The 16,936-nt window shown below is 42.5% G+C and overlaps 1 protein-coding gene across 13 annotated transcripts in view; it reads left to right on the top strand.

The window, feature by feature from the left end:
• The window catches only part of Grip1 (glutamate receptor interacting protein 1), a 667,949-nt gene that overhangs the window by 416,831 nt on the left and 234,182 nt on the right, over positions 1-16,936 (top strand). The gene's annotated exons all lie outside the window — the stretch shown is intronic.

Genomic DNA, 16,936 nt, shown 5'->3' with positions numbered 1-16,936 from the left:
TACAGAAAACAAATCAATGCTTTTCCTAGACGAACTTCTCCTGGGGAAGTGAACACACACCTCACTGCAAGAGAGTGACCCGATGACAGACCAAAGAAATGATGCCACTCCAGTCTGGCTTGGCGAACATTGAGTTCCATGGGGGCAACTTGCAGGAGCCTGGTCCAGGATTAGTTGGAGCACAAGCATCTTAGAGCAGCTATACCACTGAACAGGAAAAGCTCTCTCCCCCCCCATTCAGCAACTGTGACTTGCCCATAGATCCTTAGAAAGGGGTGTGACCTAATGGACTCCTCCCCCACTAGCAGGGTTAATTTCTTGTGACTCTTGAGGTGGGGAGTGTGGCCTTATAAGTCCTCCACTCCTCTATGACTATGAGAAAGTTAATGGACCCAATATTGTACAGACTCCTTGAGGTAATCGTAGCTGCTGATGGTCTATATCATGCTCGAAGGACAATGCTCCACAGCAGTGTTAATTGCAGGCAGGGAAAGCTCTTCCCCTGGAGCCTGAATCCTTGGGCCCTATAACTAAAATGTTAGTTGTGTAAATTGTCTCCTTTGTAACATGTGACTAATTCTAAGTATAATTAATACTTCCCCTGATTATAGTGGGAACTAAAGGAATGGTCAAACACTATAAATTATTGAAAGTAGAAGGACCTTGATAATTTTTTCTGGGAGAGGCTGAAAAGTGGAAAGTATTGTAGAGGTCAGGTGACCTCAAGGTTTGGTTTCCACTCTGCTGATGACAACTAGCTACAAGAAGCCCAGCTTTCACTCCCTCCTGCTAGCTTTCTTGTCAGGAAGATGAGTACATTGAACTTTATGAGCGCCATAATTTTGAAGCTCTATCATGTAGATGGCAGAAAAATAACATTGGCCCACCCCAGGATAGCAACATTTCTCATTTAAGAGAGTCATTGGAAGGTGACAAAGATACCATCATGACACCAAAACCAAGTGTGAATCTAATTGTGGGATTGACTTTGAAGGAACTAGGGACATAAAAGTCTTAGGTTTTCACTTCTCTTATCTTTATGAATAGAAATAATAATAATGCTACTAATAAGAAAAAAACGTGTTTTTTCGACTCAGTATTTTGAAGACTGTGTGGCACTGTACACAAAAGAATGACAGAACATTATGCCTTACCAATATGAGGTGGCATTTATTGTCACCTCTTTTAGACCATGAAGAAAAGATTTGCCATTTACTGCACCCTGAGCTTTGGTATGCAGAGTTAGAATAGATGAAGCAGTTTTTTTATGGTTTTTTTTTTTTCAGGTGAAAACAGCACAGAGCTGAGTAAGGATGCATACAAGTGAGACATGGTCCTACAGGACAGAAAACTGCATTTCTTTGTGCTAACTGTCTGATTATAGTATTTGACATGGTCTGATAGATGGAGAGAAATGACATGGGGATCGGGTGTGAAAGTGCGGTTAAGTGTCTATATTATCAATGCAACTGAAGTGCAAAATATATTGTAATTTATTCAGCAGTACTGCTGCTTTTCTTGCCAAGGATTTCCTTTTTTTTTTCCCTCGAAGTTTCTGGTAGAGAGAGCGTTCTGCGTCAGTTTTTCTCCTTGAATGGCGAGAAGAGGTTGGGGAGCTGGCGCCTGCTTGGGGCTTCTTCCAGGCAGGTGTGTCTTCTCTGGGTGCTCCTGGGCTATTAGCTCCACGGGCTTCATTGCTTTTACACTTCATTATGAAGAAAAATGCAATCCCTGCTTCCTGTCTTTTCTGAGAAAGCGGAAAGTATATTCATTACAAGAAAATTTCTCCAAACAGAAATGAATATAATTCCATCACTAGAGAGAACTACCGTCAAATAGTTCTCTGCAATTTTCTCCCTTTGGCATTCAAATATGTAATAGAATCACCTTACTATTGCATTTCCCTACAAATCCATTTTTGTGATTATGATTCAGATCATTAAGGTAGTTGTATTGTATTACATTATCTCTGACAGGAGATTTGATTTATTTCAATTTTTACGTGTATGAGTGTTTTGCCTGACTGTCTATCTGTGCACCATGTGTATGCAATACCTGTGGAGGCCAGAGACGGTGTTGCCTCCCCTGGGACTCAAGTTATTAAACAGTTGTAGCCACGTAGGTGCTAGGAATTGAACCGTGGTCTTCGGGAAGAGCAGCTGGTGTTCTTAACTGCTGAGCTGTCTCCTCTTGTCACAGAGACTTTGGTCGTTTCAACACATTGCTGTTGTCTTTCGTGCCCATGAAGCTGTCAAGGCATTTTCTTAAGGTAAACTTCTAAGAAGTTTCCAAAGCAAAAAGACTGCACATTTCAAAGATTAGATTTGTATTGTCAAATTGTCTCCCAGAAAGGACAAGCAAACCTATTTTATTTGTTCTGACCAGGAATAAAAGAGACTTTAATTCCCCAGACCCACCTCCATGGACATCAGGAGCCCCTTTAATTCCTGACAGCTCACTGAGTACATTTTGTCACTATGTTTATTTAGCATCTGGTTTTTTCTCTTTTGTCCTTGTGTAGTGTTAGTCTTACTTGACGTTTGTGCCCTTAAACCCTTACTTCATCCAGAATTTGTGCTGTCAGTAGATATGGAGGCTACTTAACTGCTTTGCAAAATCATTGCGGTGATCACTGTTATCAAAATCTAAAGCTCCACTGCGACCCTCAGCCCCAGAGCTTGGATTTTTATCCCATGATCTATATGTATCATTTCTGCACTATTTTCATTGTTTTGATTACAGTAACTATTAGATATCTGGGTTGGTTACTGGACTGGAAGGTTTAGGAGTCTTACGTATTCACTAATTCTTGCAAATGGACTTCACAGTCATTCTTCACAACTTTCAAATACTGGTTTTTGAGTTCCTTCTGTTAGATCCCATGGGCCCTTGTCTTGATCTCCTCCAACCCCATCCTTTCCCCTTCAGCTGGAGGGAACTCCCTAAAACCTAAATCTGCAGCCTTTCTATATGTGATAACCCCGTCATCCTCCCTGTGAGACTCTGGTTTAGCTCCTACTTAACAGTCCACTTCGTTTTGTCTTGGTTACAGAAACAAACACACACACACACACACACACACACACACACACACACACACACACCAAGAAACTCCATTCCATCCTAAGCTGCATCTATCCAATGGGATATGCCAAACACCAAGTGCCCATCTGTCTGTCTGTCTGTCTGTCTGTCTGTCCGTCTGTCTGTCTGTCCGTCCGATGTTGTTCGTCTTGACTGGAGTGCCCTTCCGCATCCTCCCTGTTTTCTGGCGGTCCTCTCTCACCTCAACTTAAATGTCACCTTTCCCGACGCCTCGCTCCTCCCTGCAATGTCTAGTTTATTGCTCCTGTTATGCCCACGCCTTCCCTCAGTGCCTATAACACCTCCTAGAATGGCATTTAACACTGAATTATAAGGGCCTGGTCACTGGCTTGTCTCCCTTCTCCCTCAGTGGAGTGATGAGGCCATCTAAGCTTCTGGGTCTTGTTTACTTGGAACGGCTTCTCAGGACTGGGGTAGCACAGTCAGTTCCAGGTGGAGAATGAAGCGATGTTCCCATGGCCATGTTGCTATGTCTACAACCTCACAAATTTATTTGTTTCCCCTTCCCCTCAATTAGGACTCCCATTCTACCAAAGTTTTACTACTGTAAGAACTATTGCACTCCACTGGGGGCCTATAAACAATAATAATAGTCATAAAAGGGGATACACAGTCATGACGGAGATGGTTTGATGGGACCCAGTGGGGAACAGGAAGGAGATAGTGGAGGTACATAGGATCATTGTATTCATGTATGACAATTTCAAAGACTAAATAAAAACATTATTTTTTTAAAAAGAACTATGGCTTTCCTCTACACTGTTTAAATTGTTGGTATATTTTGATTTACTTATTCTGAACTTACTTACATACTTCTCCTCTGGGTGAACATGGTCTGCTCAGTGTCGAGTGCTGACGCTGAGGACATTCTCAGGCATGCCCTAAGTGAGACTGATGAGGGAGAATGGGAACACCCTCAGTTCCTCCTGAAATTCTTCACTTAGGATTTCCTTGAATCAGCTTCTCATAAGTCCATGCCCAACTCTTCTTCCCTTGATCTGACGTCTGTGGTAGGGTGAATGAGACTGGCTCCCATAGGCTGCTGTGTTTGAATACTTGGTCCCCAGATGGTGGAAATGTTTGGGAAGGATTAGGAGGTGTGTCCATTCACTGATGGCGTTGAGGTTTCAAAGGGCCAGGTTTCAAAACTGTGAAGAGCTTTTGCTTGAAACATTAATTCTTTGAATACTCCACCTTCAGCCTTTATGCTCTTGCATGAAGAAAATCAGAAAGATAAATCAGAAAGATAATTTCCAGTTATCTTTCTCTGGCTTGTGCCTATGGAGCAGGCTGTAAACTCTCTGCTACTGCTCCAATGCCTTGCCTGCCTGCCTGCTGCCATGCTCCCTTCCATGATCATGGACTGTAATCCCCTGGAACTGTGATTCCCAATAAATGTTTTGTTTTCTTTCTTTTTTTTTGGGGGGGGGGGTTACTGTGTTATATAGCCCTGGCTATCCTGGAACTTACTCTGCAGACCAGGCTGGCCTCCAACTTACAGAGATCCACCTGCCTCTGCCTCTGCCTCTGCCTCTGCCTCTGCCTCTGCCTCTGCCTCTGCCTCTGCCTCTGCCTCTGCCTCTGCCTCTGCCTCTGCCTCTGCCTCTGCCTCTGCCTCTGCCTCCCAAGTGCTGGGATTAAAGGCATGCACCGCCACCACCACCGGGATGCATGTTTTCTTTTACAAGTTGCCCTGGTCATGGTGTCTTGCTGAGGTGTCTTATGGTGGCAATGGAAAAGTAACTGTGACAACTCTTTCAGCCCATCTCTAAAGATCCCCCCACTAGTTCTGGCTTACCTACCGGTGCTCCGTGATCACAGATCTTCCTGCTTCCCACATTTAATCGCTATGTCTTTTTTACTTTGTCTTTCCATGAGTCACCACCAGTGTCTCAGTTATTAATACTTCCACTAAGCTGGTGGAACTAAGTAAGCAGAACTAAACTGGCAGATGACTCTGAAGGATTAGTCCCTTGATGTGTCCGATAAAGCTGCATTTGTCTAAAACATGGACATTTATTACTGTGTCTACTGTGAGCACCTAGTGACCAGCTTTTCGTGGCATAGCACAGGCATTGCACAGAAATTTGGAGGTTCTGCGAGCAAGAAATCAGGCACACTTACCTTGAAGTTTTATCGTTGTAATGCATTGTCATGTTCTGTTCTTATCTGAGGAACTTTCTCCCTACACCATCAAGGGGTTTGCAAACTTTTTCTGGGCAATATTTTTGTCTGTTTTCCTTAAAAGTGAAATGATTTTTCCTTTGCTGGGAAACTGTGCTTTGAGAGCTCTAGAGGGAAGAGTCTCTTGGAAGATTATGGTAAAACTGTGAAGAGCTTTTGCTTGAAACATTAATCCTTTGAATACTCCGCCTTCAGCCTTTATGTTCTTGCATGGAGAAAACGATCTGCAGTCCTGGAGCAGCCTATTTTGTGGATGAGAGGGTTGTTCTTGTTCCACAATGATAAAAAAAATAATAATAACTATTGATTTGAATGTATACTGGTATGCAGGCCAAAGTGGAGTGTCAAAGGACGTATGGAAAAAAACGTTTTTACATTCTTAAAACCAGCTGTGAGGCTGTTTGAGCCTTTCATGCTACTTTTCTTAGCTCTGGGGCCATCTGTTATAACCTATCTGAAGTTTGGAGGTTTAGAAATAGAGTCTGTTCAAAAGTCTCTTTATTCTAAAGATGGTACATTTACCTTCCAATCTATGCTCTCTTGAGGTTGAAGTGGCAAGCAGCCTGTAGGTAGCACCTAAGGAATACTAAGTAACGGGCTTGGACTTAAGGGTCAAGCGTGGTCTTTGTTATGAGTAGCCATAATCCCTGTCTTTGGAAACCTCATGGTTTAACGGAATTCAAGTAAGCATGGCAGCAACCGTCATACCCCGGTGTAGCAAATGCCGTCAGGGAAACATATAGGAGAGGTTCCTGGAGCAAGAGACGAACACCAGGGTGGAGGGTGGGAAGCTCCCTATGGATATGAGACTCCTGCTAAAATTTGAAGGCCAAGTAGAAGACAGCAGGCTAAAAGATAGTGGAGGTGAGCATTCCTGAGGAGATACATGACAGGGAGAAGCCAGCACACACACACACACACACACACACACACACACACACACACACACACACACCAGAATACTGATGCCAGAAGATGGACAGAAAGCAGAGGGTGCTTATTCCTGCCTCCTGAGAGGTAGTTTCAACTTCTATTTTAATTCTGCCTATATTACTCTATTTACTCTATATTCATCCAACTTCTTGCATGGTTTTGCTTGTCTTCATGTGTTTTTAGTCGAAAAAAAAAATAGTCAGAAGGCATTGTCAGCAGATGTTTCTTATTGATCTCTGAGACCTTGGGCTCTCATATTAGAAAAAGTAAGTGTTAAAAAAAATAAGAATTTGAGGATAGTTCAAGTGGGCAGTTTGAGCTGGATTATTTACCTCTCTTTTACTATGGCTCCTTCTGACTCCCAGAGTCCTCACTGAAGCTGTCCATGGCCTAGCTAATGGGAGAAGTCACTTTCACCTTTCCACCCAGGCCTGCCTGGTCCTCGTCATCTGGGTCTCCACCGCTCTGAAGGAGCTCCCAGAGGCCCGTGTCACCATCCTCCAGCCACACCATCTGTGCTGCAGGCCCCTGCTCTCACATGCTGTGCCCTCACAAACTCTGTGCCCACTTTCTGGAATTCTTCCCTGTAGTATGTACACCCGCCTACCCAGATTACACATGACCTTCACAAATGCCAAGCTCAGCCTCTTGAGATAACTTCCTGTTTCTTTCCTGCTTCCATGCTTACCACCGCACCATGCTACCCAAGTATCCTTGTGGTAGTGCCCTCTAATAGCCGTGATGACCTCAGTCCTGCCTTAGTAAGGTTGCTATTGCTGTAATGAAACACTATGACCAAAAACAACTCAGGGAGGAAAAGGGTATTTTGGTTCATCAATGAAGGAGGTCAGGACCTGAACTCAAGCAAGGCAGGAAGCCGATGCAGAGACCATGGAGGGGTGCTGCATACTGCCTGCTGAGCCTGCTTTCTTATAGAACCCCAAATTACCATCCCAGGGGTGTCCCTACCCGCAATGGGCTGGACCCTTCCCTATCAATCACTAGTTAAGAAAATGTAATTTGTATTAATTAGGAAAACATCAGCCAACAGTCTCGTCTGCTTCTAGCCCCGTCTTCCGGAGGCATTTTCTCAGTTGAGGTTTCCTCCTCTATAGCTTATGTCAAATTGAAATAAATCTGGCCAGTACAGCTGCCTAATGCCAATTCTCTGCATATTATAAAGTATCACAGATACTCACGTCTGTACACATGACACTAATCACTATGCCTCGCTTCCATCGTGTGCCAGGAACTACTGTGTATTATGTCCATGCTTTGCCATTGTGTTCTCATAACCAAACTGAGGTGGTACCCCCTAAGTTTACAAAGAAACTCTGCAGAGAGGCAAGATGTAAGATGCTGAGGAGCACTCGGCTGCATGATCATCCCCTAAATTTGACTCCGGCCACTCTGTGCCTACTCTGGCCGACACTAGACAAAGGGAAAATGCCCTGAGACTCGTTATGGACGTGGTTACAGGAGTTTCAAAGATGGTCACAAATGGACAGATTCAAATCCACGTTTTAACCCTTGGTTGAATCTTAATAAAACATAATTAAAGAGCAGGAACTGAGCCAAAAAGGTACGACAAGCCATTAAACTGAGGGGAACAGCAAGGAGCCTGGCTCTGGCCCTGGCAAGTTTTGGGACCATGATCACTGAAATCCCTTTGAAGGTAGTTAAGGAGGAACGGCAGGTACAGGGCAGTTCCCAGGGCACTGGACTTTGAGTGAGAATTAACCTGAGTTCATTCTCAACTCTAGCTGCCTTGTAACTCCAGCCAGCTGGCTTAGTCTCTCTCTTCTCCTATGGAACAGGGAAAGTAATAATTGCCAAGGATGATACGTTACAAAGAAAATTAAATGATCTATGTGAACGTACCCAAAACAGTTACATGTGACATCATCACAGTTCCCAGAATTATCTGTTCACCTTGGTGGAATAAAATGTAAAATATGGCACTTCTTAGTGACTTTGACTTTAACTCTTTGCTCTCCCTCAAGTCTATAACAAATGTGACTATGTTTTCATGAGGACAATTTCTCATCCCAAGTGCTGGGGATGCAGATACCGTTCTTGCAACTTTCCATATCAGCTTGCAACATGTGTCTACGTGGCCCTGAGACCTAACCTATGTGATGAAGAGTATTAGTTGCTCTTTCACTGTTTACAGTGCATTTATACTGGCATGGAACTTGTCACACTTCTGGTGAAGTTATGATTTATGTATCTAATCTTTTAGTCAGTTTAAGTAATTATGTCTGAATTTGGCTTAATTATCTATCCCAGTTATGTCTGAAACTTGAAATTTCAAACTCTATTTATTTACTGCTTTAAATTCCTCTCTCTTGCATTAGCATTTCGTAGATGTTTATTTACATTGGGAGATTGTATGAAGCACCTAATAGGACCATGGGCGCGGGGTGGGGGTAGCTCAGGAGATCCAGAGAGGATTCTGAGGTCCTGCTAGAAAACTGGATCCCTGGGGACTCAGCTTTTAATAGAAAAAATAAAAGCCAAGTATCATTAAACTAAAAAATGCTTCACTTAACTCTCCCACCTTTTGTAAATTAAAAAAAAAGAGCATAAGCCGGGCGGTGGTGGCGCACGCCTTTAATCCCAGCACTGGGGAGGCAGAGCCAGGTGGATCTCTGTGAGTTCGAGGCCAGCCTGGGCTACCAAGTGAGTCCCAGGAAAGGCGCAAAGCTACTCAGAGAAACCCTGTCTCAAAAAAAAACCAAAAAAAAAAAAAAAAAAAAAAAAAAAAAAAAAAAAAAAAAAAAAAAAGAGCATAAGAACACAAGAAGATTTGAAATTGTTGGCGAAAAGTGCTGGACTGTGATGAATAAGACAATTGAATTATATGCTTCAGATATTACTGTTAATTTTTGATTGTTAACATATAAACATTAGATACAGATGGTTATATGTACTTTAAAGAATCATAGGATATTAGTGAGCCTACACCCAGCTCTAAATCTATACTATTGATGAGCAGGTGAAGCCATGCTATACTTCTCAAGGATTTCATCCACTTTTAAGTCCCCAACTTTTTTCACTATGTTCTAAAATTCATCATTTATCTCCTGTGCCTTAGATCTTTACTCTTCTGTTTCTCCGGGGTACATACCACACAGTGGCCTTGCTGTGTGGATGTGATTTCTGTGGCCTTGCTTATATATACCATGGCAGATTGCTTCTGTGTGCTCTAATCAACAGTGTGTGATTGCCATCCCTTTGCTCTTTATTTATACATGTGCACGCGTGTATATGGGTTCAGTCACCTCTGCATGTGAGTGTGCGTGCACACATATGAGCAGAGATGTGTCGAGGTCAGAGGTTGGTGTCTGGTCTCTTTCTCAATCTCTATCTTATTTCTTGAGACAGTCTCTCACTGAACTTGGAGCTCAACTTGGCTAGGCTGGCTAATTAGTGAACTCCAGGGAATTGTCAATATCTTCCTCTCTAGATGAGATTATAGACATGAGATTTTCCATAGGATTTGGCTGCTATAAATAATTATCATATGAACACTATTGAAATCTCATTAAAATCCTGCTTTAAATTGTATGGGACCTATATGTTTGTGGTTAACTTCTGTTATCTTCCTTAACTGTTGTCCTCTGGAATAACAGTCAGTGTTCTTCACCACTGAGCCATCTCTCCTGCCCCTAAGATATGTTTTTCATCTCCAGTTAAAGCAAACATGGGCACTAGTAAATAAGATTCAAAGACCATGAGAGTGTTTAATGTTTAGTTTGGAACTTTATTTAACACGGATTTTTGGGGTTATACTATGTGCCTAATACTGTTAGATGCCTCATACTTCTTGTCTTCCTGGAGCATACAGTCTATGGAGGAGAAAGTCAAATAACCAAAAGAATAAATATTATGGTGTTTGCTTGACTATAGACAATGAGTTAGTGTGGGGGAGAAAGAAAAAGTGCTGTTGTTGGGGATTGAGAAGTCTTGCCCCTACAGGGGTTATGTCAGAAGTAAAAGATGATACACCATTGTCAGCAAAGTGTGAGAAGGAAGCACAAAGACCCACAGACAGGAGTTCCCATCCTAAATCTACCAGAAGTTCTGAAAATTGAGTGAGGATCATTGTACCTGTCAGTTGAGTATGTGGGATAAATAAGGTAGCCTGTATGCACCCTTCATCTTGAAAATATCCCATGATTCTGAGCATCTGAAAGGTTTTTACTATATTAAATCTCTCGAGAAAAACTGCTCAAAATAAAAGAATATGATACACTTAAATTTTCCCAAAGATAAAGGAGCATAATTCACTTCCAATCCTGATTCTTAAGTCTATGTCCCGGAAAGAGTCATCTTTCATCATTTCAAATAAAACCAACTTCAGATTCCAGCTGCAGCCCTTGTAAATGGAAAGCCATTTGTAAAGGGATTTCCCTATAATTAAGACGGCTCGGCAGAGAAGGCTGTAAAAGCAAGTCTTCCATGGCTGGCGACAAAAAGCAAAGCACTAAAATTGCTAAGTAATACTATAGATTTCAGAATTTATATGTATCTTTAACACTAGTCTCATAAAAGGAATGATTATTTAACAGTCTAAATTCCTGAAAACGGTTTTCGTAGTGGGGAAAAATGTAATACATACTGCTATAGCCCTTTATCTATGGATATTAAAATGTAAATTTCTGCCTTGGAGCATGTGGAAAAATCTTTTCATGGGATGAATCCTAAATTAAGTGTGGCAGGTGATTGTGATTAATCACTCCCTATTACCAGAAGAGGAAAGGAAGAAGCCTTTCCTACTTAATGGGATGTAGCAGGACTCGGAGGGGAAATGCAAAGAAGGTCCATTTTTTAAGTCAAACATAAACCACTTCACATCTTCCTGAAATTCTGAATGAAAGCATATGAATCTTGCACCTTTCATCCCTCCAAGGGTGGCCCTGGACTTTGACATTCTTGAGCGTAAGTTCAAGCACTTCAAATAAAGTGCTTAGAGCGTCATTTGGGGATAATTTTGCTAACCGAGATGGATGAAGCCAGAGATTGTGTAAACTGTGGTCAGAGGCCACACTAAAGAGCAGGTAAGGATGTAGCCAGTGACTTAGTTTCCTAATTCCACCATGGCAGCTTTAGAAATGTCAGCAAGTTCTCTAGGACACGAGGTTGATTGAGGGATCTGGGGGTGTGAACTGAAGGATAGAGAATTGGGGGTAGTATAATCAAAATGCTTGGAACATGCATACGAAATTCCCAAATAATAAATAAATAAGTACATTTTTAAAGAATTTTTACTCTTTCATAAAATGAGGGTAATAGTAATTTCATCCACATAGTATTAACTTTATTATGTATTAAGCTATAATTTTCATTCTTAAAAGTGATCTTAAAAATTAAGATAGCTTTGTTTCGGCTATAGAGACTTATAGATTCCATGCGTTGTCTTTTAGTGTAAGTATAAAATGAATTGGTGTCAGTTCATAAGGAACATAGGTCCTCTCATATGTGCATTAAACTTTATCCATATGTTAGCAGATGAGAGCAGGGATATGCAGTTCCGCCCAAGTTTGAGACCTTGGATTTGAGTGTGCATTTCCTGGAATCTTAAAATCCCTTCAAACTCCACATATCTGTGTTTGAAACATGTCTGTGTTTGAGTACATGCTTGTCTCTGTGGAGTCTTATCTTCTAGGACTTTCTGTAAGCAGTTTGTAACTTGACTAACAGCTGACCAAATGTTTTAATGTGGATAGTGTTTATCAGAATGGGGTTGGTTCTCCCCAGAAGGAGTCAAGGAAGCAGGGGCACAGATAAAGATGTAGACCCCTCCCAAGGAGGAAGCGGGCATCTTAGCTAGAAATCTTGAAGAGCTACAAAGGCAAGAGTGAGCCTATCCATGACACAGAGCCACCAAAGACTCGTCTATATGGGCTCCAAGTGTCCAACTCCAGTGGCATTACCGTCCCTAAAGTCCTCACTGCATTCATTTGCTGTTTACCCATGAACTTGCTGAGTGTGTCTTGTCTCGCATGCAGTTGTACTTACAGCAATTATTCTTGGACCTGTAACAACAAGGCTGTTCCTGCATCAGCGTCCTTGGACACTGGTTTTCTCGGTTCCCTGATGTCATTTCTCGCCTCTTCTTAATGGGAACGCTCCCGATGTGCTGACAACACAAGTTCCTACCCCTGCCAAGCAGGGGACCAGAATGAGAGCCGTGCTTAAACATCACCAGGGTACCAAAAGCCATTTTGGAAGTCCTGGCAGGAGACAGACTCCTGAGAGGCTCTCACAGAACTGCCCATCTATTTTCTTTTCAAACCTACAACATAAGGTTGCATAAGATGAAATAAAACAAGACATGGAACATACTTTGCAGACATTTGCATATCATCAGGGTTAATATGCTTGGCTTTGGTGTTATTTCATCAAGCACTCGCCTTTTGGCAATCCTCTGCATAGATAGAAAGCTCAGAGTCAGCTGGTTCACACGGTGGGGCCATTCTTCCATAGTAATGATATTATTACATGCCCCTTTCCCTTTGTGACATTGAAAAATCAAATGCCCTTTGTAGCTGAGCATCGTATTAACAATAGAGAGAAATGTCTTCTCTTCTAGGACTTACTTAATGGAGGAAGCAATTGTAACAACAAAAGCAATTATACTCCATCGATGCCTTTGATCTGACTATTAGAGTCACTACAAAAGCTAGATAGAGAAGTGATATTTTCTCCCCTTTGTCAATGAGTTTTCAGGTCCTACCTGAAGACCGCCTCTAATATCTCTTTTATCGGGACGGTGGGCAGAATCAATGAGAAAATACTAGTTAAGCACCTCTGTCATGCAAGATGCTTGATGGGAGAGAGATGAACAAGAAGTAACCCCGGATCGAGTGATTTCTCAATTAATTCAATGCCCAAGGAAATTTCAGCTACTTCCTTCCAGTAGTAGAAGCTTTTGCTTTTACCCTCACGATGGTTCCTAGAATTAGCCCGACAAACATCTCCCACATGTACGGGGGGCGGGGGTGTTACTTCGGAGATGCGTTTTAGGCACTTTCTTCTCTAGAATAATCCCTGTAAACTCTCAGGAGTAGACATTTCTTTCTCCTCTCTGAGAACATCCATTAACCACACTAAGAGAGCAATGAGAGCTGAAGCAGTTTTGGTGTATGCTTTTAAAGTCACCAGACCATTCCATGCCTCTCTCCTGCATACTCTCATGGCTTATGCTGTGCCAGACTTGTACCCAGCTATATTTAGGGTGCATACTCCCAGGGAATTCAGGAAGACGTCTGTCATAATGCTTCCAACTGGCTTCCTGGAGACTCACCCTTCATACATCACATGGAATTCGTTCACTAGCTCACACATATTTTATTTGGTTTAAGATCCGAAGTCTGCATTTTCCTATATCACAAGGGTTTCGGGTCTTTGAAGCAAGAGACTAGAAGGAAAATCCCAGAAAGGCTGGGTTGGGGAGGCTGGATGCTGAAGTGTTTATATCCCCTTCAGTACCTAGACAATAGGCATAGTTACCAAATTAAAAAAGAAAAGAAGTCTAAAGCTCTACAGGCCCTGCCTATGTTTTGATAGAGTGACAGTCAGAGACCGAAGGACTTTGGAGGAAATTCTAAATTAAAACCAAACTGTACTGTATGCAGCCATAATCTTAAGGCATTGTCCACACGGAATTTCAATGCAGGAATATAAAAGATGAATGAATTTTGCAAGCTTTCAAGTGAAAGCTCCATGTATATTTTAAAGCATCCACTGCCTCATGCAAGAGGGTCAGCATCTCTAGATGAAAATGGGTCCAGCGTGGGTTAGTAACTAGCTTTTAAGGATGTGCTTTCAGCCTATAGGTCAAGTGACTTTTTATTGTTTATAAGAAATATGTTTTAGTACATTGTTTTAGATTTGGATTAATAATTAACTGGGGCCTTTACCCAGTGCTTTTTTTTTTTTAACATTGTAGCTCTTTTCCAGAAATTGCCTCCCATGTAAAAGAATTCTAGTTGAAGGTTCACTTGAATTAAAAAGCTTTAGAACAAATATTATGACTGAAGATTGTAATTAAGAAGTTCCAGTCACTAAAGATACAGCTTAGCGGAATCCAAACTCTTTGTGAGCAGGGAAGCCAGCCTGCTGGGTAGGAGCCTCTGTCATGTGTGGCTCCAGGCGGATCTGAGTGGTGCCACTCTGAGTCACTCCACGAGCACACATGGCCTCAGTGTCACACCGTTTGCGTCAGTCAGGCTCATCAGTACTGCGTGCTCCGAGTGTAAATGAAGGACTTCAATGGGACTTCTTAAGAATGTGTGTCCCCTTCTCACGAAATCCTAAGGCCAATATTTCCATATGGAATGGGCTGCCTCGTGTATACAGGCCAAAATACTACCATGTAACCCAGAACATTTGCTTGTCGAATAGGATGAATGTCTATAGAGTTAAATTTTGTCTGCTGATGAGTATGCATAGAATAAAGGAGGAGCAGGGACTCAAATACCATCTTCTGTATTTGCTATAACGTTTTCTCAATGATGACATTCAGCAAATGAGCACAAAGTCCCTGCTGGGTGTTTCTGGGAAGCTAACAGTATAAAGCTGGCTCAGTCCCTGGTCATTGAGGACTTATGGGATATAAGAGAATGGGGCCTGATGAGATGGCTCAGCAGGTCAAGGTATCTGCTGCCAAACTGTGGCTCTGACTTGGATTTCTAGAATACACATAGGAGAAGGAGAAAGCCAACACATATATGCACATGCATACACACATGCACACACTAAATGAATAAAGGTATTAAAAATATTTTCAAATGACCAAACCAGACGTCTAGTTCTAAATTATTAGAGTTCATTTATCTTTTGGATTAGCCCCCATTGACACTGAAACCAGATGAGTCTTCAATGTATGGAGCTTTCTGTACATTGTACGCTATTAATCGGCATGTCTGGCCTCTACCCACAAGATGCAGACAGCAACCTCCCACCCAATTGTGATAATCAAAAATATCCAGCTATTGGCAGGTGCCCCCCCCCAAAAAAAAAACAAAGCCACAGGCATTCTTAGAGCACAGGACAAGGAAGTCAAGCCTAAGTTGACAAAGCGATTTCATAGGAAGCATGGTGACACCTGTGTTAAGGTCTGATGATAGACTGGGAACAGGGAGAGAAGGGGATTGAGGAAAGGAATGAGCTGTCTTAGGTTTCTTTCTGTGGGCTCTCTGTATTACGTGTGGGATCCCCTCAAGGGCAGAGCATCCCTGCCACCCTGTGGAAAATCTCATGTCTCCTGTGCAGATGGATACACGGAGGCACTCAGGCTATTTTGTTGACGTCATAATGCATATTCAGGCATACAGGCATGGTTCTTTGTTATTGTGTTCATATTCTCCGCATCTCTGGGTTCAGTGTTTTTAAAGAGGATAAATCTAATGGGGCATTCTCCTGGGGGTGGGGAGGCAGCCTCAGGAAGGCTGGTGTCAGTTGGGGAGATCACTTTCCCCAGCATCTCCAGGCAGAGTCCATCACGTTCCCCATTATCACTCGTTCTGTGACTTCTCTGGGCTTCTGGCGTCAGCGTCGAGCTTGGTCCACAGTCGGCACTGACCATCTCAGTACTGGAATTGACACCATGTTTCTCTCTTCCTCTCCCTGCTGGCCCTCTTCCTACAGTCTGTCTTCTGTCCCTCATTGTCCCATGTCCCTCATTGTCCCCTGTCCCTCATTGTCCCCTGTCTGGCATTGTCTTCCTCCCAGCTTTACTCTTAAGCAGGCACACTTCTCGTAGAATCCTTACACCCCTTTAGCATCACATCTAGCAGGAAGAGCATTTGCGTGTGTGTGTGTGTGTGTGTGTGTGTGTGTGTGTGTGTGTGTGTGTGGTGTTTAAGATGTGCATACATGAACACATGTGCCAAGGTGCACATGTAGGGATCAGGAGATTGTAGAGCCAGTTCACTTCTTAAATACATTCTGAGGATTGACCTCAGGTCACCAGATTTGAGCAACAGATTCCTTTTACCAATTAAGCCTTCTTGCAGATGCAGGAAATGAATTTTCGTCCTTCCTTCCATTCCCAACAAAAGACCCTTTGTGGGCTGGCACTGTGTCTGAGATCCCAGAACCAATCACTGTGCCTACAAGGACATAGGAATCTGATGGGCCAGAATTAGGTCTCAGCAAGGCCCTCTCCAAACACATAGATAGAATTAACCCACTCAGATGGCATAGGTTCAGGATGTAGCAGAAATGTTCCCCAGGTAATCCAGACACTGTTAATAGAAAGAGAAGAAAAGAAAGGAAAGGAAAGGAAAGGAAAGGAAAGGAAAGGAAAGGAAAGGAAAGGAAAGGAAAGGAAAGGAAAGGAAAGGAAAGGAAAGGAAAGGAAAGGAAAGGAGAAAGGAAAGGAAAAGAAAAGAAAAAAAGAAAAAACAACTGCTAGTTAGGCAAGGCCATGGCTGTCTCCCACCAGCACTGACTTTATTTAACCGTCCCCAACTACAGTGTGAGGCTCTCACCATTGTCAGATACATGCTTGACACACAGAAGACATTCAGTAAATACCATGGGCAGCTGCTAAAATCATGAATGAAGGAACAAATGTACAGTTGGCCTCACTTTGTTTTAGAGACTGAGCTCTGGTGAAATGAAGGAGGGTTAGGAAAGCCAGCCAGGAGTCTTTTGGTACCAGCCAAAGGTCTGGTAAATTTGGCTGTGGTATTCAAGTTCA

This window comes from Peromyscus maniculatus, chromosome 18 (assembly GCF_049852395.1).
Source record: "Peromyscus maniculatus bairdii isolate BWxNUB_F1_BW_parent chromosome 18, HU_Pman_BW_mat_3.1, whole genome shotgun sequence".
In the NCBI taxonomy this organism is placed as follows: Eukaryota; Metazoa; Chordata; class Mammalia; order Rodentia; family Cricetidae; genus Peromyscus; species Peromyscus maniculatus.
Note: the sequence above shows the minus strand (reverse complement) of the source record. Positions and strands in the feature narration are given on the sequence as shown.